Source organism: Nasonia vitripennis (assembly GCF_009193385.2).
Source record: "Nasonia vitripennis strain AsymCx chromosome 2 unlocalized genomic scaffold, Nvit_psr_1.1 chr2_random0002, whole genome shotgun sequence".
Classification (NCBI taxonomy): domain Eukaryota; kingdom Metazoa; phylum Arthropoda; class Insecta; order Hymenoptera; family Pteromalidae; genus Nasonia; species Nasonia vitripennis.
The window spans coordinates 841,628-854,674 of record NW_022279608.1 but is presented as its reverse complement, the minus strand read 5'-3'; the positions used below and the strand labels follow the sequence as shown (position 1 = coordinate 854,674).

General features: G+C 35.9%; 1 protein-coding gene across 16 annotated transcripts in view; it reads right to left on the bottom strand.

Annotated features, from left to right (window-relative positions):
• Nucleotides 1-13,047, bottom strand: part of LOC100680429 (protein unc-79 homolog) — a 2,400,004-nt gene that overhangs the window by 2,218,699 nt on the left and 168,258 nt on the right. The window lies entirely within an intron of this gene.

Sequence of the window (13,047 nt, the reverse complement as noted above, 5' to 3'; positions counted from 1 at the left end):
GTTCAAATAATTATTAAACTATAAATTTAAAAAAAAAAGGATGTTTTAAATAGAAGTGAGTCTTTAAAATTATATTTAAGGGGCCTTAAGTATATCGCTCTAGATATATGGTAAAGGCGGTAATCGTCTGTTCCTTTGAGACGTACTTCTGAAAGAACTGCTGCAGCTAGGACCTTAAGAAAAATGATATTGTTCGATTTGCATTTTTCACGCGAAAGCAAGTTCAGATTAGCTCTCCATTAGCTAGAAAATGTATAGTAAGTCATTTAAAATTATTTTTCTAGAAACTATCAAAATGCATAACCCTGCTACCATGGCAACAAATTGACACATATATTTATTAAGTTCGAACAGCGTCAATAACGCATTTTTGAACTATTTATTGTAAATGTTTTAGCTAATAGGGGCATCTTAGGTTGCTGATATATATTTTTTCCATAAGGTCATAAGCGTAACAGTTCTCTATAATTACAACGCAAAGAAACAACGTATATTTGAGATATATAGATCATTGTGAGAGGTTATGTTTTAAACCTAATTTATTTACATTCTTTGGACAAAATATATATCATTTTTATTTGTATACATAGAAATAGCAAAAAATAGTTTGTGTAAAAGCGAGAGATATGAAGCATGTAGAGTGAAATAAATGAGTAAAATGAAGTAATAGAGTAATGAATGAGTAATGAATGAGTAATAGAGTAAAATGAATGAGTGTAGGTGATTGTGTGAAGATTATGTGTTTTTCAATTCTAAGAAGTATGTTTTAGGTAATTGTTTGAAGTACAAGATTGATATTGTATTGCGAAGGTGTGATGGAAGCCAGTTCTAGAAATATGAGGCGCTTATGAAAAATGAATTCTTCAGCGTCTCCGTCTTGAAAGCCGGGATGTCCAGGGGGATCACCTTATCCCTCACAGGCCTGAGCACAACGTGGAAGCCGAAGAAGGCTAGCATGTAGGTAAGTACTGATAAGTTGAAGATTTTTCTCAAGAAGCAGGCCATAAAGTACTTTCTACGGCCAACGCACGGTGTAAAAAAAAAAATTTTTTTTGTATTAAAACCTAATATCTCACGATTGAGTGAACGAAATTGGATGAAATTTGATTAGAGTATAGTTTGAGTTATGTGAAATAAGAGAAAAATATTGGAAAGGCCCACAATAGTTTTCGGGGGCCCCAAAATTCAAGGAAAAAAGGCCCATTTTGCGATTTTAGCGATAAAATCTTTGCCTCTTTTAATATTTATAATATTTTTTGGAAAAAAACTATGCGACTTACAAATTTTTGTCTACTGAACTTAAATCTATCGAGAAAAGTTGTCTTAGCTTTTTCAGTTTTCAAGAGAATCCACTTAAATATGATGAACCGTGTATTTTTGGTAATATATATGTATATGTATATGTGTATATATATATATATATATATATATATATATATATATATATATACAGGGTGACCCAATTTAAACGGGCACCGCTCATAACTCGTCAGGGACAGCCACAATCGAAAAAATGGTAGAGACCAAAGTTGTAGGATATCGAAGGGGCAACCCGATGGTGACCTTGGATTTGACCTTGAACGCGTTTTTCAAGGTCATTTGAAGGTCAACTTTGGATTTTTAAATAGGAACCCCATTCTTTTATTGCGGGAATGGAAAGAGCGGTAAATTTTACGTTCAGAATGGTATGTTCGGTTGCGGCACTGAAGGTCATCGCAAGGTCATGCAGCCAGAATGAAACCCCGCCTACGTAATTCCTCTAGCAACGCCAAATTAAAAAAATTGGTAGAGATTAAAGTTGTAGGATATCGAGGGGACAACCCGATGGTGACCTTGGATTTGACCTTGAACGCGTTTTTCAAGGTCATTTGTAGGTCAACTTTGGATTTTTAAATAGGAACCCCATTCTTTTATTGCGGGAATGGAAAGAGCGGTAAATTTTACGTTCAGAATGGTATGTTCGGTTGCGGCACTGAAGGTCATCTCAATGTCCTGCAGCCAGAATGAAACCCCGCCTACGTAATTCCTCTAGCAACGCCAAATTAAAAAAAAGTGGTAGAGACCAAAGTAGTTGTATAGGGGGGGGGGAGAATTGTGACCTCGAATTTGAGCCAGTCCTACAAGGTCATTTCAAGGTCAAATTATTTTGGCAAGCACCACCAATACTCGTGGATCATTTCGCTCGATAGTCATTACTCTATGACGTTGTCGTGATCTTTGAGGTCCTCGCCTCTCTCGCTGTTCAATTCTCTGGATCGTACTTCGAGATGGATGATGATTTCTGTTTGGGAAACGCCTCCGATATAATTGTGCTGCTGCATTATAATTTCTTCGACACTCTCCCAAAATCAATAAAATATCAACAATTTCGCTTCGACTATAGTCCGGCATATTTACTTAGATTATAAATATTACAAAAATAAAAAAAATGACTCAAATCACATATTTTCAATTATTAAATTAGTATTTGAAGTCGATAAATATCTAAATAAATTTAAAAATTCTACTGCATTACTAGAACTTACTGTTTTCTGCAAAAAATAATAAATAAAAAACTACTCAAACAATTATTTAATTGCAAATAGTAATTATTAATTTTTTATTATAAAATAATTTATTGATTAGGAAGCTTTTATGAAATAGATAATAAATAAATATTTTGTAATTCCAAAAGTGTTAAAAGTAAATTTTAATAGATAACTTATAAAATAGTTAAAATTGTATTTTAGTAAAAGATTTATTTTAACTTATTAAATTTTATGAAGTGAAATCAAACTTATACATACATTTAAAATATGGGTAATTAATCGGAATATTTAGCTCTTAAACAATATTTTCTAAAATAATCGCTATGACTTGAAATTATATCAAACATTTTTTAATTTTAAGTAAATTGATTCTTCAAGAAATACCTTCATTACGTATTGCAGAACTTTTTTTATACAAGACATTAATACAAAAATTTTAATAGAAAATGTATATTCGTATTATTTTTAATATTAAATGAAATGATGTAAAAAGTACAATCTTCATTTGTTAACAATAATAAATATTCTGTTACGTTAGATAAAAATTTTTTTACATTAACATAACTTTAGATGCAATATTTTATATTAATATGTATGTTATTAATTAATTATTATCGTGTTAAATACAATATTTTACAGCTTACATATTGTATAAGTTTAAATAAAGAACATACATTTTTTAGTGTTGTTGGTTGTTTACTATTACTTATCTAATAGAAAAGTGCAAAAAATTTAAGTACCTACCAATTTCTGCTGCAAAAATATTTCTAATAGAATTAAAATATTTATACAGTGGAATTATCACTAAATAATTATATTAACTGTTGCCAGTAATTGTATGTATAATCTGTGTGACGACATAGTATGTATTACAAACTTTATAATTCTGCTTATACATATGTATTTTCAACATGCGTGTTTACATGTATGTGTGTATAGCATATGTATACAAACATACGTATTTATGTATATCTATGTATACTTAAAACAATAATAATTTATGAATAAATTAAATGGAAAAACAACAACGTTATTTAAAAAAACATAATGCAATTTATTTCTGATTCAAATAGTAAATGTGTGTAAAATAAATATAAAAACTTTTTTACTTTATACTTCGATGTTTTACTTTTTCTTTTTCTGTATCGATGGCTTTTTATTGTAAAATTCTATTCATATTTTGGCATTACGGTTTATAAATTTATGATTTTTTAAAAATAAAACATTTAATATTTTTTTTACGTTTTTATCAAACTTTGACGTTTTTCTACAATACTTCGATGTTTTACTTAATCTTTTTCTGTATCGATGATTGGCTTTATAATAAAAATTTTCGTTAATATTTTTGGCGGAAGGCCGAGTGTGAGACTCTTTCGACAATTTTCGGAGGCTATTTTTATTTTTGCAAATCGAAAGTTCGGGCGGCAGGTACGGCGCGGGGCCGGGGCGCCTGCTTGAAAATCATTCGTGAGTTAAGCGTCGTAGGGGAAGGTTCGACGGAGTCGCGGTGGCAAGACTGAGCGCGGGACTTATTTTAAAAGGCTTATTTCGGGAGCCATTTTTATTTTTCGCACATCAGGAGTTCGGGTAGGTAGGTGGCGACCACCTAGAGGAGTCATTCGCAAGTTAACCGTCGGAAGGGATCATTCGAGGAATAGCGAGACTTATGTTTGGACGCTAGCGAGGGCTCATTTGCGTCTTGGCCGCTGGACAGAGAACATCTAAGAAGGGATTTCATCTCGGATACAAAGTAAAAGTAAAGTTTGAAAAAAAATAATTTGACCTTGAAATGACCTTGTAGGACTGGCTCAAATTCGAGGTCACAATTCTCCCCCCCCCCCCTATACAACAACTTTGGTCTCTACCACTTTTTTTTAATTTGGCGTTGCTAGAGGAATTACGTAGGCGGGGTTTCATTCTGGCTGCAGGACATTGAGATGACCTTCAGTGCCGCAACCGAACATACCATTCTGAACGTAAAATTTACCGCTCTTTCCATTCCCGCAATAAAAGAATGGGGTTCCTATTTAAAAATCCAAAGTTGACCTTCAAATGACCTTGAAAAACGCGTTCAAGGTCAAATCCAAGGTCACCATCGGGTTGTCCCCTCGATATCCTACAACTTTGGTCTCTACCAATTTTTTTAATTTGGCGTTGCTAGAGGAATTACGTAGGCGGGGTTTCATTCTGGCTGCATGACCTTGCGATGACCTTCAGTGCCGCAACCGAACATACCATTCTGAACGTAAAATTTACCGCTCTTTCCATTCCCGCAATAAAAGAATGGGGTTCCTATTTAAAAATCCAAAGTTGACCTTCAAATGACCTTGAAAAACGCGTTCAAGGTCAAATCCAAGGTCACCATCGGGTTGCCCCTTCGATATCCTACAACTTTGGTCTCTACCATTTTTTCGATTGTGGCTGTCCCTGACGAGTTATGAGCGGTGCCCGTTTAAATTGGGTCACCCTGTATATATACGATTTATCATATTTAAGTGGATTCTCTTGAAAACTGAAAAAACTAAGACAACTTTTCTGGATAGATTTAAGTTCAGTAGACAAAAATTTGTAAGTCGCATAGCTTTTTTCCAAAAAATATTATATATATTGAAAAAGGCAAAGATTTTATGGCTAAAATCTTAAATTTTAGGGCCCCCGAAAACTATTGTGGGCCTTTCCAATATTTTTCTCTTATTCCACATAACTCAAACTATACTCTTACCAAGTTTCATCCAATTCCGTTCACTCAATCGTGAAATATTAGGTTTTAATACAAATTATTTTTCACACCGTGCTGCGGTGGTAAGCCATTGCAACTCACGCCTAAAAGAGGAGATGTGCTCATCCCTCCTTACATTATAGATGTAACAGATTCCCGTGTTAACAAGTCTCTAGAGTTCAGTGTTTAGTTCTTGGATCAGGTGGCAGTATACTAATGAGCAATAGAAAAAAGGAGCGCTTGCACAAGGTGTTGGCGCAGCCTGAAGTTGGTACTCTTCCGAAAGAAGTATAGCCGGTACATCAAAGAGTGAGCGCGTTTACATATTTGTGTTACGTGCTCTTTCCACGTAATTTTGGAGTCAAGTACCAACCACAGATTGCGCACAGAGGATTCATGTTCGACCCAGGCTCCCCCTATGTTGATGTAAGTGTTACTAACAGTAGGTAAAGTATTGATGTAATAGGAAGAGCCCAGGACGATTGCTTTAGTTTTAAGGACATTCAGTTTGAGGTGGTTTTGTGCTGCCCGGCCCATTATCCTTTCAGCATTAGCACTCATCTTGACAGAACAAGAATCAAGCTCCTCAAGGTGGCATTGGCTGTATATTTGCAGATTATATGCGTAGATTAGATGAGACACATCTAAATCTAGGCAAAAACTAATATCATTGACGTACAACGCGAACAACATAGGACCTAGAACTGATCCCTATGGGACACTGGTGATTAGTAGTTGAAAGGTGGAGAGTTCGTTGTTGTCACCAATGACGGCCTGTTCTTTTCCCGTGAGGTAAGTTGCAAGCCAGTGGATAACCTGCTTATAGAAGCCGAAAGTCAATAGCTTTCTGAGTAGCCTGACGTGACACACAGTATTAAACCCCTTGCTGAAATCAAATAGAAGTAGAAGTGTGACCTTCTTTTTATTTATTTCAAGCCTGACATCATCAGTTAACTTAATTAAGCTGGACTGTGTGCTGTAGCTGGTGCGGAAGCCTTTTTGAAAATCGTCGAGGTAAAGTCTTGTTTCAAGATACTCAGAGACTTGCCTGTGCACCAGCCTTTCCAGCGCCTTGAGTAGAAAACAGAGTAGAGAGATTGGATAGTAGTCAGTCAAAGCTATTGGAGAGCTGACCTTATTTAGTGCTTGTACTAGCGACGTCTTCCAGAGAGGGAGGGAGAGAGAGGGGAAGGGAGGGAGAGGAAGAGGTAAAGGGAGAGGGAGGGATGAAATAAGGAATAAGGACCAAGGAGGAGGTGGTATTTATGTCAGTGTGTTTTCAAGGTTGAAAAAGTATTGTTCTACTATTTGTTCAAAGCGTGATACCTGTGGGTCACCGGTATTAAGTAGCCAAAAAATGAAAATTTATTGTTGTTGTCGCCAATGATGGCCTGTTCTCTTTTTGTAAGATAAAATGCAAGCTAGCGGATGACCTGCATAGAGAAGCTGAAAGATGATAGCTTTCTTAGGTGCTTTACGTGACACACAGTGACAAACTCCTTGCTAAAGTCAAATAGAAGAAAAAAGTAACCTTTATTTTATCTATTCGCAGAAGAATAAAAAGTGGGAGCGAACATCTAAGCAAAAAGAAAGTTATGAGGTTCTATAGCATGCCTTGTGAGAAGCGCTGGTACTAGCTTTAGTGGACGTAGAAGAACCTTTTATATTAACTATAGACGCCAGTGACGGTGCCACTGAAACAGACCCAAGCAGAAACGAACCTGTACAGAAACCGAGTTCGAAAATAGCGGCACCGCCTATTTCTTAAGAAATGGAGGATGGACAAGTAGACTTGGAGTGTACTATCATCGCAAAGAGATTGAGACTTGAGGTAGCGAAAAATGGACTCTGTGAAGACCATTTTTGAGCCTGAAGCAACTGTTACAGAGTTTAGTTAGAAACAATATAATATCAGAAAGCGATGCAAATTCAGAAGAAGCATTAAGCTCTGCTTAAAGCCTGGGAGAAAGCAAAATCAAACAAATTTTGCAAGAAAGACCCGTGAAGAAAAAAATGGCTGTTGATTCAGTAAAAATGAATCAGACAAAAAGCATATTAATAACACCTATGAAATACTTGTCATCGTGCAGTACTGAGGACAAAGTACTAAAGCCTTAGTTGCATTTGACCATGAGACGATCCATACTGCGGCAAGCGTGTGACGAGAATGAGTTAGAAGAGTTGTCCCGTATTGAGAAAAACAACTCGAACCAAAAAAATAAGCGCAAAGGAGTTAAGTTCAGTGAAGGAAAGAGCTGAGCAAACGATGCTCAACCAATAATCACACTTTGTTGTGATGTGCTCAGGAATCAAACAGGATAATGTGCTCGTTGAGATCGATAAACACATACGATTTGCAGCTACGGCACCGTTACCCTGTTTAGCAGAGTCGACTGAACTCCCAATCAGATTAAGATTTTTGAGAACAAGAAAATGCGCGATTAATTTTAGGCTTTTATTATTGATTCTATAGTCGCAACATATGGTGTCTTGTTGCAAATTCAAATTACGGTCTTCAGTATTTGTTTGATATGTCTCAGTCTCCTCATTTGCTATGATCCAGCTAGTATTATTGACTTCATCTATTAACATAGACTTATTAATAATCTGCATTGCAATATTATTGATTCTATCTATTGTTTCTTTTTGAATATTATAATTTAGTATTTTAGTCCAAATGTAAGTAGATATTCGGTGGTGAGAGCGTTTGTGATTCGGTTCACACTGACTTTCGCACGTATGTATGTGCAGGGATCTATTAGCAATTTTTTAGTAAGTACATCTTCATGGACTTCCAATGTAGGACGTTCGTTTTCGAAATTGCTAATTTAATGCGTTTGGGAAGTTTTTTGAGCATTTACTTTGTTTAACAGTGAATAGTATATTTTTCCTAAGTTTTGACAAAACTACTATTGTGCTAAAGCAAAAATCACCCTCTGTTTACACAAGTCACGTCTTAAGTTTGGGCATTTCCGAAAAGTTATGCACCAGTCCGCATAAGTTCACAAAAGTTTCATATATAACTGTGTTTGCACAAGACCCGTTGTATGAAATTATACTATTACATATTAGATGTACACTCTATGGTAGTTAATTTTTGTAGAATGTTTTTAAAATGCTTCAATCAAATTGCCAGATTGATTAATTTTAATCAATCAAAAGCACAATTCTAAAAACGTTTCACGAGAATTAACTAACGTCAAGTATAAATGAATATATTCGATAAAGTATTAGTAAACATTTTATAATAGTATATTGTGTACCTAGTAAAGTAGTAAACATTTTATAATAGTATATTGTGTACCTAGGGTGTAAAGTGTACTTTTTATACTGAGTGTGGAATTTGCAGTACGTGTCAAAGGCGAGCTTGCACGAACCAAAAGCGAGTGCGTTTGCGAACCAAAGACGAGTGCGCCCGTGTAAAAAAAATGGTATGGCACGAGTATGGCTTAAATATGGCTCCAAAAAGTATTTCAAAAGTATGGCTAATGCCACTCAGCTATTCTTTTTGTTAGTGTTATTTATAGATCCAGGTCAATCGCCATATTAAACGTCATACAATTTCTGTTTGCGTTAATTAAAGAGCCAGATTCGTCGCCATACTAAACGTCATACTATTAAATGTATTTATTTATTTCTTTTTAATACTATTTACGGGTTTAATCACATAATGAAACGTTCCCGAAGGGTTAGAGCGCGAACGCGAGGAATTCGTGACCCGAGGTTGGTAAATCAGGAGGCAAGCACATACGAAGAACGATGACGAACTCTGATCCACCCGGTAATATCTATTGAGTGGATAAAAGCTTTCCCTATGCTCTGAAGTGGAAGACCCACCAGAGGAGAGCTGTTCACGTGTTGAAGGAGGTGAGTAGGGTCTATCCACTACGCACGACCCGCACGCTTAGGTAAACCACGCAGCTATTAGACTGATGTGTGAGGTACTACCATCTCACCATGAATCTACGACCAGATGAGCCACCTAAGAACAGGGTACTACCATCCTGCACCGATGTCACAACTGATGGGGGGATGGGAGAGGATGTTCTAATAAAGGGTCAAAATTATTTATATTTTGCAAAGAGTTATTCATTTATTCTTTTAATAAGTATTTGTGAGCGATGCTGGATCTCAGCCTACAGGAGATGGAGTGGACTGCACACATACTCTTTGAGAGCCTGGGGCTCATGGACTACTAGGTATGGTGGAGACCGGAGCAAGCAGCGAGTACTACCATTCGCACGTTACTCAGTTGAGAGCCAGATCACTAATGCTCGCTACTGGCTCCGGGGCTCCTTATATGCCCGAGTTGCTCCCTCTCTCCGTGTTACATGCGCGTACGCCATCTACCCGCGCATAGGTAGACTATTTACATTTGGCTACTGGCGCCACTCGGTTGGTAACTTGCATATGCTAGGCAAGTTATCTGTTGCTGTCCTCTTATCCCCGGGCTGGGCCTGCCGTCACAATACGTACATTGATCTATAACTATTTCAAACAAAATCTGTTGAATATTTTCAACTAAAACTATACTTTGTACATCTAAATTTGTATTCGTACATAAATAAATAAAAGACACTGATTCATGCATCAAATTACATTCAAAAGCGGGCTCGTAATCGTACTTATTGATAATTGCGTAGTATTTACAATTGTTTACATTACAGTTACTACAATCTTTTGTGCACGCGCAAGTACATATTTTAACAAAAACTTCTATGCGACCAATGCAAGACGTTCCATCTTGAACGTATTCCACCACAGAAGACTTGGTCTTTTTTTAACGATTGTATAATTTACAATCAAACAATAATCCTTTATTAAGTAGTCTATAAAAAAAAAAATGAATTTTGTTTTTATTTATGTCGAAATTTTAAAACAATACGATACTAGCGGAAACGATTATGCATTTTTTTGCATGAACCAACAACAGACATTTTTTGAGTTATTTTTTAAGTTGTTAATCTCAATTTTTATTCTAGTTCGAGACAATACGAATACACGGTACTTTGTTCATGCAAATATTTTTATTTCAAATCATGATAATTCAGAAACAATGATATTGAAGAGCAAATTTGCGTTTCAGCATACTTGAACTAAACTTGTAGTACCATAAACTAAACTTTTTAATAGGCTATTCGTGTTCTCGTCAAACCGTTCGACATTTTCTGGTAGATAGCAATAATAAATGCAGATTGCAGCTCATATATCTTTCCCCACACAAATCACTCAATTGATAAACATATTTTTTCAGCATAATTGAGGCTTTTTCTGTCATTGTATTTGTTATGCTCGATTCACTTAAGTAATAAATATCTAGAACTAATAAGTTATGGTGGTTGAAATAGCTTGAATCCATAATGTCGTATAATATTGGAATGCTGTACATCAAAAGAAAAAGTTTGAGTTCCGAAGCTTTCCAATACGCCAAGTCTGAAACAGAACAAGGCAATCTTGTAACAGAATACGGTGGATTAATCGCTAAGAGACGATTATTGATAATAGACAAATTTCCTTAGCGACGAAGCGTGATCATGATTCTCCGGATCAAACCAAAACCAACCAAGCTATTTAGTTAGTCCTACGTATGCACAATGCATTATATCAATCGCAGATAATTCAATGTATTTATACGCAAATAATGACAGAGCAGTTGGTCCTTTTACACCGAAAATATCGTCGGACGATTCTAGCGCCGCTTTAGCAAAATCAACAGTTTCTTCGGCCATGCGTAATTCCGGATTATCGCTTTATGGATACACGTGAACATTTTCAACTCTTCTACATTTCTCTTTACAAAATTGGCAGCTATAATATCCATTGAACTGTTTTATTTTTAGAAACAGTGCTTTTCCCACAAGTCACATGTACCGCACATCTCGACTCCTCTTACTCGTATTATATCATAAAAATTCTTAAGGAAAAACAAGACACCTTTTTACAATTTTCACAAACTATCGCAGAAAACACTCATAAATCAATTAGACTAAGATTTAGTCGCACCGAACCACAGACCATCGAAAATTACATTATCTCATTTAAATCTGTGCTCATAAGGTAGCTCATTTATCACAAAGCAAAACGGCCAGATAGAAACTTTTGATGACTTGAACAGTGGAACCCATCTGTAATCCATGTAAGTGAAATATTATTCATATCATTAAAAAAAAAACCGTTATCAATCAATTCTTTTTAAATGGTGCCATCATAAATATCTTCAAAAGCGTTTTGATTTGTTTTATTTAGCGTGAATTTATAAGTTAATAGTTCCCGAAAACCTTCACGTTTGTATAATTTTTGTATTTGAGATAAAATTGAAATCTCAATAAAATAACTAGTTACCGTTTCTTTTTCGCATTGCACAAAGAATGTGTAAGCAAGAGCTCATCTACATTATCTCGCTTTGTAAAACAAATTGTACACTAATAATGGCAAATTAGAGAAGTTTTCAAATTTTTGAATATTTTTTAAAATTTGTATAAGGTTTTTACGCAGAAATCCGGCTGAATACAATAGAGTGCCATTAACGAGAGTATTTTCGCAAATAGTACTCTGTGTAGCTTAAAGCGAAGCAGCAAGGACAATACCGATAAGAGATGTTCCGCGACAGTGATAGACGAACCAGGATACAGTGGTTGGTGGTTCTACAGTTTAGAAAGAGCTTCAGAATTACCAATCAAGGGACTGACGATGCCACAGTCATATTAACAATAACATACAGGACAAGTACAGGTACGATACAACTACTACGCGATTACGAACTGAACAGACAGACAGACCAAGAAACAAACACTGTAGAAACTAACGAACCGACAAACAACCTAGAGACAGGCAACAACACTGACACTTCCAAAAATTCTACTGTCTCAAACGCCACTGACAGCACTGACAGTTCTGAGAACTCTGATGACACCGACTCTACGGACAACAATGATGATCCAGACAATAACGACATTAACAATGATGACAGAATTGCTACAAACGAGAACACTGACAGCAATGACAATAACGACGCCCAAAGACCTGCCAACAATGACGATAATGTTAACAATAATGAAAATTTTAACAACAATGATCACGGCCCACAACAGAATGACAATGATAATGACAATATCGAAACTTACACTATTAATGAACCAAACATAGCACTACGCCATACATACAGCCCGCAAGACAATGTACAGCTACTCAAAATAAATTTGACAGACGCTTACACGGTGACAGCCACATATATAGGTACGACAATAGACGCAGAAGCATTATTTAGACAACATGGTCCCTGCAATACCGAACACCATGCAACGAAAGACAAAGACATCAAAGCCATAATAATTAGATACCAAATGATCAATCATGCGCTTAAAGTAATCAACAAATACAAAGAACACATACAACAAACGAACGATGACGTACAAAGACCAACGACAGAACAACAAACCAATCAGGAGAAAACAATAGAATATGAACAAACACAAGATACAATATGTGTACGAATACCCGGACATACGACAAGACAATATTTAACAGAGACATTCCAACAATTCGGAAGCATCATAGACGTAAGACACTGAGAGCCTAAAGACGGACAAAAAGGACGATACACTGCATTCATGCACCAGTTTGAAAACAAGGACAGCGCAGACAAGGCTGTAGAAAAGACACAAATGACGCACTCGACAAGACTAGCTTACAACAAAGTATACACATCAACACGATCCACTGCACAGCAAAAGACAGAAAAAGAACAAAATACAACACAACAGAAACTAAAATCAACATGTTGGACCGTTGACCCCGGCA